The sequence below is a fragment of the Heteronotia binoei genome, chromosome 5 (assembly GCF_032191835.1).
Source record: "Heteronotia binoei isolate CCM8104 ecotype False Entrance Well chromosome 5, APGP_CSIRO_Hbin_v1, whole genome shotgun sequence".
Classification (NCBI taxonomy): Eukaryota; Metazoa; Chordata; class Lepidosauria; order Squamata; family Gekkonidae; genus Heteronotia; species Heteronotia binoei.
Window position 1 is genome coordinate 165,556,389 of NC_083227.1, and position 16,696 is coordinate 165,573,084.

Sequence of the window (16,696 nt, forward strand, 5' to 3'; positions counted from 1 at the left end):
GGGCCACAGAAAACAATTTCACACCATCCTCTATATGACAGTCCATCAAATTCCTGAAGATGGTGATCATATCACCTCTCAGCCGCCTCCTCTCCAGGCTAAACATCCTCAGCCTCTCTAGGAATTGCTGGAAACTCTATGGTTAAAACACAGGGTCTCCTGAGATTCCTGGCAATGACTGACATTTTTAGGAAACAGTCAGAAGTGACATCACACCATCATCCCAATGACCATTTAAATTTTTTTTTCGGCCAACCCCTGTTTTAGGATGGCACTGTTACTTAAGTATTCTAACGTGTCAGGCCTTTATCCAGACACTTCAACATTCTCTTAAATAAAATTTCTCTACAAAGCCAAAGATGTAATGCAGGTAGATAATGAGAAGAACCAGCAAATCAGTAAAACATAACATCGGAACAGTACTTCTTCTATTTTATGACCTATGATTTATAATCTGGTTTATTTGCAAGAATTGGTCCTGTAAAATATTTATGATATGAACATATAAAAAAAGAATATCTGTCAAGAAATAAATGCAAGCTGTTGTAAACATTCCATTTTTTTTGCTACAGTTAAATTTCATAACATGAGCACATTTATCTTCATCATTATATGTTGCCAAGAGCGAACAGCAACATCAATCAAGAGTCGATTCCATAAGGAAGCACACTGTACTGTCACCCAATGGAATCGCCCACAGAGGACAGCCAAGCACAAGAAGGCAGCACTCTGGATGCAGCACAATGGTAAATTAGCATTTATGACATGAAAAATAATCAGAAACTAGAAATAAGGGTTACCATATGAGCTATCATTTACACACGTATGTTAATTTGTTTCATTTTGATCTTGCCCTTCTCCCAGTGTAGAATACCTAATTCTCTTCTTTTCCATCTTATCTTCACCTCAACAGATTTGTGAGGTAGGTGAGGCTCGCAAAACTTCTCTTCTGATCTGTGAAGCAGGTTGCAAATTTTAGCATCATATATTTCACACAAACTCTCATCCTCTGCCATGCTGAATGGACTGCCATACTTGTTAAGGCTAATAAGGACTGATGTTAAAGTTCAAACGAGAATAAAAGCTATGAGAAAGAGTGGGACTTTTCTGGAGTAAATTTCCAGTTTTCAAAAGTGTTATTAGTTTCCAAAAGAATGGGAGGGTAAGGGGGGGGGGGGAAGAAAGATAAAAGCACAATACATTCTGATCTTATTCTACATAAAATATTTTCAACAAATACAAGTATGATTCTACAATATTTTCTTTACATACATTGTCTCATATTATTTTGTCTAAACTGTATATAATCCCTTTTAAAATTTTATAGTATAAGTCTTTTGTTATTATCTAATAATTTTGGCAATTCCAGTACAGATAAATTTTATAATATAAAGTACAGGAAAAAAGGAAAAAGAAATCAGTTCTCACCAAAGAATCTTAAGAGTCTTGAATCTCCATGCAAGCATATAATTTCATCCAATATTTTCTTGCTTCTTTAGATTTCCCAGCCATCAGCTGAGATAGAAAGTCCAGTTCTGCTGTCTCTAGAATTTTTCCCATCAAGTCCATTTTCATGGGAATTTCCTGCGATTTCCATCTCTACGCCAGAAGGATCCTAGCTGTTGTGATAAAATGTGCCAACGAATGTCTCATCTCTTTCGAATAGTCCTCAGGAAATATGTTCAATAAAAATAGTTCTGGTTTGAAATGGATCTGAGTCTTCATGGATCGTCTGTAACATTTCATGCACCATTTTCCAATAGTCTTTCACCATCTCACACATCCACCACATATGATAAAAGGTACCAATCTGTTTAGTACATTTCCAACATTTATTAGACATATTTGTATAGATCTTACACAATTTCTGTGGGGTTGAGTACCATCTATAAAACATCTTGTTAAGGTTTTCTTTGAAGGCTACTGATGTAGTTAGTTTCACATTAAGCTTCCACAATCTCTCCCAATCTTCTAATGAGATATTATAACCAAACTTTTTTTGCCTATTGAACCATACAGTCCTTTACAACTTCATCTTGGGTCTTCATTTGAAGTAAGTATGCATATAGTTTGGAGATTAACTTTTCTTGTGGGCCCAAAATAATTTTGTCAAACAAATATTGTTCTGTATTAAAACCTGTCGCCTTGTCTTTAATATATCTGGATTCAAATTGCATTCTCAGCCACCAATTCATTTTAATGTCCGTATTTTCCAATTCTTCTTTGGTTTTCAATTGATTATCTTTTCACAGTAAATCATCATATCTATAGCTCTGATTTGATTTTAAAAGATTTGGATGTGTAAATGCTTCTACTGGTGAAACCCATCTTGGAATTTTTTGGTAAATTCTAGTCTTTAACCATGACCATGTATGATACAAGGATTTTCGAACCAGTGATTCTTAAAATAGGAGTGGCCTTCAAGTCTTTGATACCACAAATATGCATGCCATCCCATAGTCAAATCATATCCTTCTAACAATTGTCTCTTGTCTTTCAACAATATCCAATCTCATATCCAAGTAAGTACAGATGCTTTATAGTACAATTGCTAGTCTGGAAGGCCCATGCCTGCTCTTAATTTAGAATCCTGCAATGTCTTTAGTTTAATTCTGGCTTTTTTACCTTGCCATACGTATTTAGCAACCATCTTGTTTAATTCTTGAAAAAATCCACTATTTAAGAGTATTGGGATAGTTTGAAACAAAAATAGTAACCTTGGTAAAATATTCATCTTTATTAAGGCTATTCTTCCCCAAAAAGATAAGTTCAAATCATGCCATTTTTCCAAATTTTTTAAATTTCTTTCAGTAATTTAACATAATTATCTGCTTTTAAGTTGCTACACCTGTTTGAGATAACCACACCTAAATATTTGATTCTTTTTTCATACAAAAACCCTGATTTTTGCTAGAAGGCTTGCATTTGTTCCATCGTCATATTCTTTGTCAAAAATTTTGTTTTATGATAATTAATCTTTAACCCTGCTCAATAACCAAATTGTTCGATTTTATTTGTCAGACAATCTATTGAGTCCATTGGCTGTTCTAGTGTGAAAACTAAGTTGTCAGCAAAAGCTCTAAGTTTGTATTGTTCATCTTTTATCACAGCTCCCTTTATAGTAGCATCTTCTCTTATTTGATTGTTCAATACCTCTAAAGATAAAATAAAAAGTAAAGGGGACAGTGGGCAGCGTTGTCTTGTACCTTTTTAAATGTTGATTACATCTATTAGTTCACCATTCACTGTCACCCTAGCCTTTTGTGAGGAGTATATTGCTTCTACCACTATCAAAACGTTTTCACCACACTCCATACCTTTCAGTTGCTGTAACATAAAATGCCAACGAACATTGTCAAAAGCCTTCTCAGCATCTAGACAAACTAAACGCAGTTGCTTCTCTGGATGATTCTCATAATATTCCAAAATATTACAAACAGTTCTAACATTATCTAACATTATCTTTCAAGTATCTTTTAGGAAGAAATCCTGCTTGATCATAGTGTATTATAGATTGTAAAACTTTCTTCAAACATTGTGCCAATATTGCAGCAAAAAATTTGTAATCAACATTTAAAAGACTTCCAACTGCAGAAGTCTAGAGTCTTGTAAGCTCTGTTCTTTCCCCAGATGTTCCACCTTTTCGACTTCCAACTGCAGAAGTCTAGAGTCTTGTAAGCTCTGTTCTTTTCCCAGATGTTCCACCTTTTGGATGTTCTCCGTCACCTGTCCTTCTAATACTTTCAAGGCTTTATTGGTTTCACCTGTACTATTCTCCAAAAGCTTTTGTTTAATCTCTGCCATTTGTTCACCAGTATTGTCTACTTTACTTGTCAGCTGTGTTACAGCAGTCATTAAAGTAGTTTGGAATTCTTTCGTATCTCCTTGCATAGTTGTAAATTTCCCTGGCCCGGTTTGGGTGCTGGGGGAAAGAAATGGTGCCTTGCCTTCTTTGGTCTCTTTTTTTTTTGACAGGTTCTTTGGGCACAGTCCCAGCTTTAGTTTCCATTCTTCTTGAATTGAATACATTCACAGCCACAAGTTTGAGAAAGCCTCTTCAGTTTTTTGTTTTAAAAACTCTATGTTCCTGTTTACAACCAATAGACTAATCTCCTCCAAACACTGCTCTTATTATAAAATAGTTCTATTATGAAATAATTCTAAAAAGAAAACAACCTTCTGGTTTTAAACAATTTATTGGTAGCATATGGTTACAAAGCTACAACCTTCTAGCTTATAGCAACAATTTATGGTAGTCAGAGACAATGTTAAGAATAATAGTAATCACAACTTTTCAGGGTTCCATGTCTTCCAGCCAAGCTGATTCAGATGCAGTTTGTCTCACCACCACAACGTTCAGATAATTCCCAAGTTCAGCAGCTGCAAAGTATCAATTTGTAATCCAGGGCTGAATGCCCTATTTGTAATCCCAAAACGAGACCCATAATTGAACCATAAGCCAATATTCCAAACCAGAAAAATCAAGCAAACCTAAAACCAAGAACAAAAAAATAATAGAAAATGGTAAAAGTAGGGAAAAGTTCCCTTATTTGGTGATACACAAACAAATAAAAAAGGAAGATGCATAAAAGGAAAAATCCAGACCACAAAATATTTAAACCATATCCAAAAATAAAAAAATAGTCCAACCACAGATGACCAAAAGGCAAGAAAGAAAGGGGGAAAAAACAGCTTAAAAGTTTATATCCATATCATCCACAAAAATAGCTGAAAATCCACTTTGAGAGCTTATAAAAAAAAATCTTCTTACAGCCAAAGATCCTACAATGCTTTATAAGTCAGTATCAGGTGCCCACCAGCTTTTAGAAGTTCACAGCCATGTAAACCTGACAGCAGATATCTTTCCCCAAATCCAAAGCATTTTTCTCCCCCAAAGGAGTTTAAAGTAGCTCAGTTATCGTCAATCATCAAGTCTCTTATAAGGATACAAATTGGTGTATTCTTACGCAGGTATTTTCAATGATCAGGTTGTGTAGAAACTTTTGCAGCCTTGAAAAAGAGTAAGGGAGAGTTCCCCCCCTCACTCCCAGTCTTTTGCATCACTTAAAATCTGTTTCACTCCTGATTCTCCTTCTCCTGCTTCTCAACAGTATTACCCATCTGGAAAATAGTAAAAAAAAAGAGACACATCAGTAGAAAGATCAATGTCACATCTTGAAATCACAAAACTTGGAAGATCCAGAATGTAGAGTGGGTATAGGGAAGAAAGAAAGCCAGTGGCTGACACTCTTGCCATTTAAAATGGCATTCGGGGTGATGAGGCTAGAGAAAAAACGGGATCAGGGAGCAGCCGCCTTCACTGATATCCTCGATCTACTGTCCCAATTTTCCTGCCTTCTGGGACCCTTCCTGGGCCCCAGAGTCGAGTTGTCCTTCGGGGCAACCCCTCAACACATCGATTTGAAAGCGGTTCGGGATGCAACGGTCCGAACCGCTTTCAATGCCACATCACCGAAACTGGAACCACCTGGAGTAAATTTCCTCCTGATCATGTACAGGAACACAACGTACCGAAAAAAGTATAAATTTCACCTTTTAAGATTTTTAGAAATAATGCTATTTTTATTGGGTTTGATCCACAGCTTCCACTACGAGAGGAGCTGTTCCACTACAAGAGGGCAGGATATAGATCTAAAAATTAAATTAAATTAAATTAGAATTTTTAAGCACAAGGAGCCTTCTGCAGGTGGAAAACATCCTTTCCACTGAAGCAAAGCTTTTTGCATCAATGGAAGGAACACCTTTGGATTCAACCTATTATATGTTGTTCCTTATAGCTATTACTATAAATTATTCAACTTGGAAGACCTAGCCTTGCATAATCTCATCAGATCTCAGAAGCTGAACAGGGTCTGCCTTGGTAAGCACTTAGATGGGAGACCACCAAGGAAATCCAGGATTACTATGCAGGGACAGGCAACAGCAAATTGTCTCTTGCCTTTAAAACTCTATGGAGATGCCATAAATCAGTGGCAACTAGATGGCACTTTCCACCACCGTTATAAGTTATTGTTTGTTTTTAACTATTTTTTTTTAGCTTTGTCAATTTTATATTTTTTATTAACTTTGTAAGAAAACTTGGAAGAAACAAGGTGCTGGCCACTGCTGTTGGAAACATTTCTGGAAAAAGATATTGCAGATACATTTCAAAAAGCAATCTGGCTCATTTTCCCTTTTGGAATTGCTTCTGGGAGAGTTGGTTAGGCCACATAATATTACAGAAAATGACATTTTAAGTGTTAAGTGTTTTTTTTTTAAATTTGTAAGGAGTAGGCCAGATTGTGATAAGCCATCTCTCTTGATTGTCCAGCAAAAGCAACTGTCTCACAACAACTGGCCATCAAGCAAATGCCACAAGTAATTTTGCACCCACAAGGGAAAAATTTCTTCTGAAGCTCAGATCCTGCAGCTTTAAAAACCAAAATATTATATGCTGAGTGCTACCTCTCAAGTTGAAATTCAGAAAAGCTAATGGGGCATTTCTGGTTGAACACATCATCAGTGTGACGTTGGTGACAAAGTAAACACTTTTTTTTTTACACTGTGAATCCAGAATTCATCCATACAGTCTGGATTCTCCTGGTCCTAGTGGAAATGATCTGTTTGCAAAAGAATTTGGATGTACCCTATGCAGAAAAAGAATATATATTTGAAAAAAGTTGTTATTTATTGCTGTAGTATCCTCTGAGGTCTGATGGGAATAATGAGCTTATTTATTCCATTTTTAATGCACCTCACAATTCTGCTCTGTATAAAGGAGACTCTGATAGCCAATAACAGGTGTCATTGGAAGCAATTCAAACTATTTATTTATTTATATCCCGCCTTCCCCACTGAAGCAGGCTCAGGGCGGCTCACAGTATAAAATCACAACAATTAAAATCAATACATATTATAAAAATTACACATTCAGTAGTTAAAACAGTCAGAATTAATTTGGTGCTAATCTCTTTGATATTATATGTTTTCACATGTTTTCAGGCTCCTAACAAGGCTCCTGAGAGGTGTCTCATGTTATTCACTGGGGCTTACTTCCAGGTTAACGCTCTTCGGATTGCAGCCCTTATTGCTTCCAACTGAGACAGAGCATTTACTGATGAAAAGCTCTAATCCATACTAAGAGATGACACAACATCAAACATAAAACCAAAGTGAGGCTCTCAGGGAAAGCTTTGATGGAAAAATAAAAGAAACTAGTCTTGGAGGTTCATTTAAATATACAATTGCCTGTCACTCTCTGCTACCAGTGTTCAACTGGACGTTATTTTGCTTTAAGGAGTTCAACGGCTTCTTTGTCTGAAGAAAAGAGGACTTATGCTTGTAAAGAAACGGCTCCTTGCTTTTATCCTGTGTAAAAAATATTTGGTTCAGGATGTGTTTATGGACTACCCATACATTCCCAGAGATGGTTAGAGACTAGAGTCAGCATGATCTTGCTAGCAACTGTGCCTGTGTGAAGTGGAAGGGAATACTATCCTACCCTGGACGTCCAATTAACACATTCAGGTCATTGAGCTGTAGCTTTCAGCTGTGGGAAGGAGTGAAGCTTATCTGTCGTAAAGGTTCATTTCTTCTCCTTGATCAGTCACCCCATGCATCGTGTGCTTAGCAACACTCGGAGAGATGCATCGCCTCTCAGGGTTTTGATTGGCTAAACAGACCTGTAGCTAATTTGAGACCATAAAGTCAGTTCGTGTTTGTCATGTGGGCTTAAGGCCCTAGGTGTCTCCCCACTTTGCTGCTGAACTTTGTCAGTAGGGTTGCCAAGTCCAATTCAAGAAATATCTGGGGACTTTGGGGGTGGAGCTAAGTTCAAGGCTGTGACAAGCATCATTGAACTCCAAAGGGAGTTCTGGCCATCACATTTAAAGGGATGGCACACCTTTTCAATTCCTTCCTTCCATTGGAAATCATGAAGGATAGGGGCACCTTCTTTTGGGGCTCATAGAACTGGACCCCCTGGTCCAATCTTTTTGATTTTGGGGGGAGACACTGAATGCTATACTGAAAGTTTGGTGCCTCTACCTGAGCCAGGAGGGACGGTGGCTCAGTGGTAGAGCATCTGCTTGGGAAGCAGAAGGTCCCAGGTTCAATCCCTGGCATCTCCAAAAAAGGGTCCAGGCAAATAGGTGTGAAAAACCTCAGCTTGAGACCCTGGAGAGCAGGGGAGGGATGGTGGCTCAGTGGTAGAGCATCTGCTTTGGAAGCAGAAGGTCCCAGGTTCAATCCCTGGCATCTCCAAAAAAGGGTCCAGGCAAATAGGTGTGAAAACCTCAGCTTGAGACCCTGGAGAGCTGCTGCCAGTCTGAGAAGACAATACTGACTTTGATGGACCAAGGGTCTGATTCAGTATAAGGCAGCTTCATATGTTCAAAATACAGCCCCCCCCCCCAGAGCCCCAGATATCTGCAGATCAATTCTCCATTATTTTCTATGGGAATCAGTCTCCATAGGGAATAATAGAGTTCCCAGCAGACATTTCCCTCCCCTCCCCTGAAGCGGGGGGATGTCCTCCAAACTGGGGGATTCCCTGCCCCCACCTGGGGATTGTTCAAGCAAAATAGAGAATCACAGCAAAAAAAAGGCTTTGAACAGCTACTGTGATGCCAGCCTCCAAACAATTAAGAAGTAAATCAAATTGTATCAAGAAGAGCATATTTTTATTACAAAAACACGAAGTAGCCCATTCCTACTTCTTCAGCAATTGAATGTTAGTGATTTAATGGAATCTTGGGTCAACGTGTTAATTATTCATCTAAGTCCGATATCTTGAATATATGCAGACAACAACCCATAAGGCGACAGGATTGTACTTGTGCCTCTGTTTCCCAATACGCTTCTTCAAGCTGCATACAAATAATCTCAGAATTAATATAAAACGCTAAAATGTTAACCACGTATATACAGACAATGCACTAAAAAGCATAGCTTTTCACGGGCTATTTTCAACATCGGGTAAGAATGCCAAATTTTTACAACAGTAGATAACACTTCTATGGTGATGAAATCACAGCTACTCCTAGGCTATATATACACAGGTGTACATACTTAAGCGTTCCTTAAAGAAACAGTAATGACGGTTACAGTGATGTCCAAAATAACATCAAACAGTGTAAGATACTCAGATCTCATAAGTGCATCCATATTCACAGAAAGCATGTTAAGTTCCACTCATTATTCAATCCAAAGGGAACCAACGTATTAAGCTTGAAAACCATGCGCATTTCCTGCTGCAAAAGCCATTTATTGCAGTCCACCTTATCCCGTAGTTCAGATGGAAACTTAAGAATGACACAAAACCGCAAAGACTCAGGATCATGTTTTAATTTTGAGAAAATTTGGGCGAGCCTAGGTGGAACCCAACTTCGGCGGGTTAAAATCTAATTTGAAACTTAAATTTTCTTGGTGGTAGATCCACCACCATTGTGTCCGGAGAAAATAGATCACGACCTGTTCGAAGTTGGACATCCCTGCCCTAGAGAGGCTACAGACCAGTTGGAGAAATCTGCGTGGACACTGGGAAGCTAGAAGCCAACAGTATTTAAGGGACAGAGAGACCCAGTAGATTCCACTGGGGGTGAGAGTGTGGGTCCTCTGGAGTCAAGGAACCCCGCGACCCCAGGAAAGAGCATTTGACAACGTTCCATAGATCACGACCAGTTCGAAGTTGGACATCATCAGAAGTGTCGTTTTACCAGAGGACGCAAGGGTGGGTCAGCATAGCTTCTTCCATGCAGGGTATTCTGTCCACTAGCATCTTACCACAATATCCATTATCATAAACATTTTTTGCTGCTTGGCTCTCAGGAAATCGTGGGACTTTCCTGGGTGCTAACTCTAACGAATTTGTTCCAGCGAGCTTCACCGAAGGTAGTTCCTCTTTTCTATTTCTAACTGGGTAGCCAGCATGTAGACGGGGAAGCAGGGGGGGGGGGAAACGACCTCCCTTTTTATTGCAGAAGTATTTCACGCACATTTTATAATTTATTACAGGCCCAGGCCTACTGTTATTTCAGGCGTGCTATACCACTATGTTCAATATTGCTTGCTGCTGGGTAACTGTTCATGGGATTGCAATCTTAATCCTCTCTGATTTAAGCATTGAGTTTTTATTGCTCAATAGAAAATATGCATATTCATGCATATGCACAAGGCATATCGCAGGACAGAGGTAAACAGACGTGCGAGAGACTACATATAAGGTAATTACAATTTGTTAAAACTAGGAATGGTTAGAGAGACACAGATTTTGCTTTAGGCCAGTTGACAGTTCATCTGACATTCTGACATTAGGAGATGATTTACAGGAATAGTTAATTATAGTTCTTGATGATAGTAGCAAAGATGTATCATACAGGGAATGAGGCAATTAACCTTTTATGTGTTTGTCTGAAAGCACCCATAGTAACAAATTATTATCAGTTATAAATTATTATCAGTGCACTATGGACATGTTTAGCCTGAGAGGAGGTGGCTGAGAGGTGGTATGATAACCATTTTCAAGTACTTGAAGGGCTATCGTATAGAGGATGGTGTGGAATTGTTTTCTGTGGCCCCAGAAGGTAGGACCAGAACCAATGGGTTGAAATTAAATCAAAAGAGTTTCCAGCTCAGCGTTAGGAAGAACTTCCTGACTGTTAGAGCGATTCCTCAGTGGAACAGGCTTCCTTGGAAGGTGGTGGGCTCTCCTTCCTTGGAGGTTTATAAACAGAAGCTAGATGGCCATCTGACAGTAATGAAGATCCTGTAAATTTAGGGTGAGGTATTTGTGAGTTTCCTGCATTGTGCAGGGGGTTGGATTAGATGACCCTGGAGGTCCCTTCCAACTCTATGATTCTAAGAGTCATTAATCTGGATATGTATTGAGAATGTGCGTAACATGGTACCTTTTCATCCTGGAATTTTGACAGTAGGAATGATGAATGAAAGGATTAAAAGATGTGAGGAGAAGAAGAGGAGATTGGATTTATACCCCACCCTTCACTACGCAAAGGAGTCTCAAAGCAGTTTACAATCTCCTTTACCTTCCCCTCCCACAACAGACACCCTATGAGGTAGGGGGAGCTGAGAGAGCTCTGACAGAAACTGTTCTTTAGAGGAACAGCTCTGCAAGAACCTGTGACTAACTCAAGGTCACATCAGCAGGTGCCATTCTCCCAGATAAGAGTCCATACACCAAACTGGCTCTGAATGTGTGAAACAAAAGAAGCTGAGTATTTTGGGTGGGTGGGTGGGTTGTGTGCACTTGGAAGTTATGGTGCCTTCTGGTGACTGACCCCTACTTGGGGCCTGGAGGATATTCAGCGAAGTGGCTGAATAAAGCCTGCCCCTATCCTCCCAACTACTGGTATTTCAAGGAGGTCTCGCATCCAAGTACTTGCTAGAGTCATCCCTGCTTAGTTTCTGAGATCTGATGAGGTCGGGCTTGCAGGGCTAACCAGCAAGGGCTAAGAAGTGGAATATTTTAGAAGCAGGAAACCCCTCCCCACAGTATGTGCTTGGGTTTGCATATATATTGTGAGCAGATACTAGATTTGCCAACTCTGATTTAGGAAATTCTTGGAGATTTGAGGGTAGCTCTTGAGGATACCAGGATTTGGGGAGGGACCTCAGCAGGATATAATGCCATAGAGCAGGGTTTCCCAAACTTTTCTTTCCTGTGGCCTGGTTATTTTTACACTCCTCCTTCATGGCCCAATAAAGTTTGGGGGTGGAACCAGGAGACTTTGGGGGTGGAGCCGGGAGACAGAAATTATGTCATTTCCTGTGGTGTCACTTCCAGGTCAAGGGCCAAGTGATGTCACTTCCAGGGCACACTGAACCAAAACTCTACCTTTTCCTGTGATGTTACTTCCAGGGCACTCCCCTAAACCTGCCCCAAAACTCATGCAGAGCCAAAATGGGGGTGGAAAGTGGGCAGACTGCAACTTTTTCATACATTCCAAGGGTCCTCTCTTTTCACCCCCACACCTGCATGCACCTATCTGTTCGTGTGTTCTTCTCCAGTTTGCAGGTGCTCCTAATGCCCATGTTCAATTGCCTGCACCACCTACACACCCCTTCCTCAACAGCACTGGCCAGTGTATGCAGTTGGGAGTGCTGTTGCCATTGCCATCAGGAATGCTAGCACTGTGTACCACCCACACTGGGCCCTGGCAGCTGCTGTACCTCAATATATGCTGACACATTTAGTAGGCCCTTCCTTCAGCTGCTACTACTGGAACCCTGCCTCAAGCTACAGCCAAGCTTGCTTGGTTTCAAGAAAATCTTTTGACAGCTATTTTTCATACTTTTCCTTGGCTGAAACACTGGAAAATTGCTGTGAAAGGTAGCAAAGAATTGTGCTGCAATTAATGAATTAATTTCAAGTTATATGAAGTTCATATAAGGTTTTTTTGCAGTTATCCCAAAAAGGATATTTATAAGGGGCTTGCAGCTTTTTACTGGCTGTGTTTCCCATGCCTTTAAAAGCAACCTGTTGTGCAGATATTTAGCCAGTGAACTTCTTTCATCCTTTTTAATATCTACAGGAGGAGTTTAATTTTGGTGTCAGACAGCTGTTAAAAGCAGGACCAGTAATATGGTGTCAAGTTCATAGTACCATCACTTCCAGTGCTGTTGAGATATACTGCAGTAATCTCCAATAATATCTTTCTGCCCCACACCTCTCACTCACACAGAAATCTCATAGAAAGGCCAGCTGGCTGCAACTGGGGGTGCCAACTTTTCATTGGCAGAGCTCCTATGTCTGCAACAACCATATGATGAACAGAAAAGTTTTATCCAGTAAAAATGGAAGGAAAGAAAGAAAGGGAAAGAATGAAATGGAAGGAAAGGAAAAGAAAAGAAAGCTATGGAAAGAAAGAACATAACATAAGAGAATCCATGCTGGATCAGGCCAGTGGACCATCCAGTCCAAAATTCTCTCATATAATGCCCCAAAAGCACCAGAATGTCCACCAGTAGGGCCAGGGCACAAGAAGCTCTCCTACTGTTGCTTCCCCGCCCACCCACCCCCCACCCCCAGCACCAAGAATACAGACAGAGCATCACTTGCAGGGAAAGAAAGAAAGAAAGAAAGGGGGGGGGGAAGGAAAAAAAAAACACCTTACCATCGGATGACCCCAGCCAGCAACAGTTCTGCCCAGGGGTCAATTCTGTCCAGGGGTCATTTGGAAAAAAAATAGCTACTGGAATACCCACTCCCTGCCCCTCCCGGCTGAAAAAAACACCCCTCCTCTTTTCTGCCCAGACTTCCCAGGGAAATCTCCCCAAATGAACATACTGCAAGGCAAAAGAACACTTCATGGGTCTAAAGTGCCAGTGGACATCAGCTTTTCTCTCAAACACTGGGAGGGGGGAGAAGAAAGGAGAGGCAGCCCAGCTCCTCTCTGCACAACACAGAGATGGGGGAAGGAAGGAAGCCAAACCGAATTCAGGCTTTGCAGCCTCTGTCGGTCTTCAATGCTAGCTTTTCTCTGCACAACACAGAGTCAGGGGAAGGAAGGAAGCCAAACGGAGCTCAGGCTTTGCAGCCTGTGTCAGTCTTCAATGCTAGCTTTTCTCCGCACAACACAGAGATGGGTAAGGAAGGAAGCAGAGCAGAGGCCATGCCTTGCTGGGGGCGGGGCTTTTCTTGGCTTTTCTTGTGACCCGGTAGTGAGGCTTCTGTGGCCCGGTACCAGGTCACGACCCTGCAAATGGGAAACACTGCCATAGAGTTCACCCTCCAAAGCATCTGTTTTAATCAGAGGAACTGAACTCTGTATCTGGAGATCTCCAGGCCCCACCTCAAACTGAAGCTGGGAGAAGTTTAGTTTCTTTGCCATAGGCAAACATGCTTCTTGATTTATCTATGAAAGTATAAAATACTGTGTTACATTAATTTTCTGATCAGAGTCTAATGTGTTATGGCTTTTAATAAATGTTCCTTTTATTTTATACCATTTGACCTCCCAGTGTCTTATCGCTACTTTTTTATTGTTTTACAAGTATCTTACAACTTCTTAACATCATTTATATTACTTCAGTTAATTATCTCAAGCTTATAAATGCAGCTGGTCATAAGAACTGCCTCTAGGGAACCAAAGATGGCAAATTTCTAGACGATGGCTCTTTATTTCACATAGGCCAGAAATTATGGACCCAGGCAGGTGTGGGATATACCACAGTTTTCCTTCTGAAACTGTCCATGGAACTAACAGGCTAGACTCCAACTTGAGGAGAAAGGCATATGGGGAGAAATAGATAGGTCATTTGCCGTTCTTTCTTTCCTTCCTTCCATGACCTCAGTGCAGGAACAAAACTATAAGTTATGTGGTTTTAAAACAACAACAGTTTTCCCCTCTAGAGAACACTTTGTCACAACAGCAAATGGTTTGAAGCAAATTTAGCACAACCCCAACCTTTGCAAGGGTTTTGATGAGACATGCCCTGAACAGATAAACCAGACACTACAACTTGGAGGGGTGAAGCAGAAATCAGCTTCTGGTTTTGATGAGACATGCCCTGAACAGATACACCAGACACCACAACTTGGAGGGGTGAAGCAGGATCAACTTCTGTCAATAATATTAGGGCTCAAATAGATCAAATGTAGCGATGTTTACTCCAAAGTTAGCTGCACCAAATTTTGGTAGTATTGTTTGTAGATAACTGTAGTTGGAATTTCCTCTAAAATGGTTGAGAAGATAACTTGAGAAGGAGGGTGAATATATTACACAACGATGTTCCAGTATAGATAGGGTTTCCAATCCCCAGGTGGGCCGGGACACCTAGAGTATCACAGTGAAAGTCTGAATTCAAGCAAAAACTGAAATAATTAACGAAAAAACTCAATACACAGCTTAATAATCTTATTGCAAAATATTTTAAAGACAAAAACTTATTAACTAAATAACAATTACTTAAAGATATACAACACATCATAATATCAAAAATTCATCCTAATTACAATCAAGTAACAATTGACAATACTATCAAAGTTTCATTATTTCATTTATTCAAGTCCTTTTAATAACGTCCGTTTCCAACTTAAAAACTCATGACAATTCACCCGTTTCAACGGGCTGAATTAAAGTGTTGGTGCTCCAGATATAATTCCACAGGAAAAGTTTCTATGTTTTCAAGATGCTTATTCAGTCTTGCCAAACTTCAGGCTTCTAATATTCATACAAGAACTTTTCAATACTAATAGCACTGGCATAAGGTGTATAATCAAAGGCACAAACTATTTGCTTCTGTTCTCTGCTATTTTTGTTTCAAGCAAAGCAAATAGTTTGTGCCTTTGATTGAACAGAAGCAAATAGTTTGTTTGTTTTCCTCTTTCTGTTTCTTTCTTTTGTTAATGCATTGATGTCACTTTAAGAAACAGGACAGCAGTATGTAACAGATGGGAATATAGAGGGGCATGTGCTAGCGGCACGGACAAGATTTTCTCCATGCTTGAGTGTTGTGCGGAAGTGATAGGTGATAAGATACAGTGAGTATAGTAATGTTTGGTTACATTTGGTTTTAAAAGTAACAATTTGTGATAGATATGCAAAGCATTATGATTTGTGCTGTTTTAGTACAGTGGGATACGCCTCTCTGAGGAAGGGTTTTTCCCAGAAACAGAAGTAAAGGCGCATTCCTGTCAGAGGCTTGCTGTATACCCACTTCAACTTCACATTTGAAAAGTTCTTGTGTGAACATTGGAACCCTAAAGTTTGGCAAGACTGAATAAGCATCTTGGAAACGTAAAAATATGGAGCACAGGTCCATCAGTGGCTATTAGCCACAGTGTATGTGTGTATATAAAATTTTTTGCCACTGTGTGACACAGAGTGTTGGACTTGATGGGCCGTTGGCCTGATCCAACATGGCTTCTCTTATGTTCTTAAGCTTTTCCTGTGGAATTATATCTGGAGCACCAGCACTTTAATTCAGCCCGTTGAAATGGGTGAATCATCGCGGGTTTTTAAGAAGTTGGAAACTGACGTTATTAAAAGGACTTGAATAAATGAAATAATGAAACTTTGATAGTATTGTCAATTGTTACTTGATTGTAATTAGGATGAATTTTTGATATTATGATTTCTTGTGATGTATATCTTTAAGTAATTGTTATTTAGTCAATAAGTTATTTAGTATTAAGTTGTGTATTGAGTTTTTTCATTAATTATTTCACAGTTTTTGCTTGGTTTCAAATCCCCAGGTAGTGTCAGGGGATCCCCCAGTTTGGAGGCCCTCCCTCCACATCAGGGTCATCAGAAAGTGGGGGGAGGGGAGGGAAATGTCTGCTGGGAACTCTATTATTCCCAATGGAGACTCATTCCCATAGGAAATAATGGATAATTGATCTGTGGGTATCTGGGGCTCTGGGGGGGGGGTTCTCCCACTTTCCCAGGCTCTTTCCCACCCCCCAGTCAGCTGGCCGGTGGGGGGAAGCCCCGCCCCCACAGCCACCATGTGACTTTCCACCTCCGGAGGCTTCAGTCTCCAATTGGAAAGGCTTCCTCTTGGGATGGTGTGTCTGTGTTACTTTGAAGAAGTTGGCAGCAACTCGTGAGTAGAGATGCCAATCCCTCACTTCAGAGTCGCCAGAAACAGGGGGTGGGGGGGGGGGAGGGAAATGTCTGCTCAGCACTTCATGATTCCCTGTGTGGAGATCGATTCTCATAGGGTATAATGGGGA

The 16,696-nt window shown here is 40.2% G+C and overlaps 1 protein-coding gene and 1 non-coding gene across 5 annotated transcripts in view; both read left to right on the forward strand.

Moving 5' to 3' along the window:
* Positions 1 to 16,696, forward strand: part of GABRB2 (gamma-aminobutyric acid type A receptor subunit beta2) — a 286,449-nt gene that overhangs the window by 70,999 nt on the left and 198,754 nt on the right. The window lies entirely within an intron of this gene.
* Positions 8,188 to 8,262, forward strand: TRNAP-UGG (transfer RNA proline (anticodon UGG)). Its single transcript has one exon. It is a non-coding gene; the product is annotated as a tRNA-Pro (tRNA).